The following is a 2,298-nucleotide window of genomic DNA, read 5'->3' on the forward strand; positions in this document are numbered from 1 at the left end:
CATTGGCTATAATTTGGCTGACCCATTGTTTGGTCGATTATAACCTTATGTGCATGGTTGTATTTCAGACCAAGTCCTGGGTTATTATTTTGCTTTTTTCCAAAAAAAAGTTGTGAGTGCTGCTGGGATTATGGGGAGCTGGGGAGCTGTCGGCAGAGTGTGGATAGTTCCCTGGTGAACTGTTGGCCACACATTCAAGTACATAGGACACAAGGTCTCAGGCTTCAAAAGGCTCAGGGCTAAACATGGCCCATTACATTTTATGCTTAGGCATCAAATATAGTTCAATGTCCAAGCCACCCCAACTCCTTTGTACTTTAATAAATAGAAGCCCAAGAAACTGGGCATGCCGGGGGGGGGGGAGTTGTGAGTGTCTCCAAGGATTTATTCATTTAAGTCAGGTGTCAACAAATTCCTTGGCCCAGATCTAGGTGGCTGTCTAATTTTCAAATAAATTTTTATTAGAACATAGCCCACACCCATATGTTTCTGCATTGTCTATCTACTGCTCTGGAGCAATGTTTGAATAATTGTAACAGAACTCAGGTAAGCCACAAACCTTAAATATTTTTTGGTGGGCCCATTCCAGAAACAGTTTTCAAACCCTATTCTTTCTTTCTTTTTTTTTGGTACTGGGGATCGAACTCAGGACCTTGTGCTGCCAGGCAGGCACTTATGCTGTTGAGCTATCTCCCTGGCCCCTTCAAACCCTATTCTTGATGACTTTTATACTCAACCTGTCAGTTCTTTCCCTTAATTCACCGGAGATTCAGAACGTACACTGTGCAGGTCCAGCACGGTGGCATGCACCTGCAGTGCCAGCACTTGGGGAGGCTGAGGCGGAGGACCATTTTCAGCCAGCCTGAACTATATAGCGAGACCCTGTCTCAAAAAACCAAAAACAACAAAAGACAGAAGCCAGGTATGGTGTACACACCTAGAATCCCAGCACTCTGGGAGGCGGAAGCAGCAGAAATCACAAATTGGAGTCCATCCTGGGCCATTTAGTGACTTTTAGAGAACCCCATCTCAAAAATAAAAAATAGAAGGAAGGGCTGGCCGAATAGCTCAGTGGATTAAAGCACCTGCGAGCAGACACAGGGGCTCGGGGTTTGATCCCCCGGCCTGCCATGCCGGCCCTGCCGCCGGGGCGAACCGAGACAGCGGTTGAGACTGGGCGTGGTGGCGCACTTGAAAGCTCTTGGGAGGCTGTAAGTGGGCAGATCACTGTGACTGATCTAGTAGTGAGACCCTGAACAACACCTGCAGACCCTTCCCTAAAAATACAAAAAAAAAAAAAAAAAAAAGGGATGCAAGGGGATATAGGGCACTGTGAAAGGCTGGGTGCCCCAAAAGTGAAGCAAAACAAGCAGAAGCCCCGAGAAGCAAGATGAAAGCTGGCTTCTCGGGTCTAACTCTCCCCCACAACTTGCTAGCTGTGTGCTCTTGGGCAAGAGGTGGTGAGGGGGAGGCCTGGCTTTCTGAGTTGTCAGTGGTCTTTTGGCGTAAGTTTTGTGGGTTTTCTTCCTTTGCCTGCCTGCCCGCCCTCTCTTCCTGCTTGCTTTTTTCTTTTCTTTCTTCTTCTTCTTTTTTTTTTTTTTCCTGGTGCTGGGGGTGGAACATTAACATGCTAGGCCAATGTTCTATCATCCCAGTTACATCTCCAACCCTTTCTGTTTTTGTGATGTTGATCTTGCTTTTTTTTTTTTTTTTTTTCCTAATTATTTAGTACATGGTCTCACTATGCAGCTCAGGGTTGTAGTGACCCTCTTGTTTTCAGCCTCGCTAGTGCTGAGATTACAGGCATGTACCACCATGGCTAGCCCACTATGGTGCTGGGGATCGAACCCAGTCCCTGAGCTTGCTTAAGCAGGCACTTAGTCTGCTGAGCTATCTCACGGGCCCTTGGTCTTGCATATTTTAATTTCAGATCTAACCTTAGACAACCACACCTTTAAATGGCATTTTTCCCATCTCTCCACATCCTGACTGGTGTGCAGCCTCACCTCAGTCTGGAAGCCATTAGCTTTGTTCCCATTGTTACTGTGCCTGGGGATGTCTTATTACCATCATGTGACACGTGGACCTCATCGCAATGTGACAGTGGTGTCATAGGAAGAAACTGTATTGCAAACCCAGGTTTAAAGGAGTCCAACAGACCAAAAAAGCTACAACTCTTGTTGCACAGGTCCTGCTTTACCTTGGTCTTAACTATCCAGTAGAAAAGTATGAAGACGAAATATAGGAAATAAAGCCATGCTGTTAAGTTGAGCTGTGGGGGACTCAGGTCAACAATTT

The sequence above is a fragment of the Octodon degus genome, unplaced genomic scaffold (assembly GCF_000260255.1).
Source record: "Octodon degus isolate 3935 unplaced genomic scaffold, OctDeg1.0 scaffold00037, whole genome shotgun sequence".
NCBI lineage: Eukaryota > Metazoa > Chordata > Mammalia > Rodentia > Octodontidae > Octodon > Octodon degus.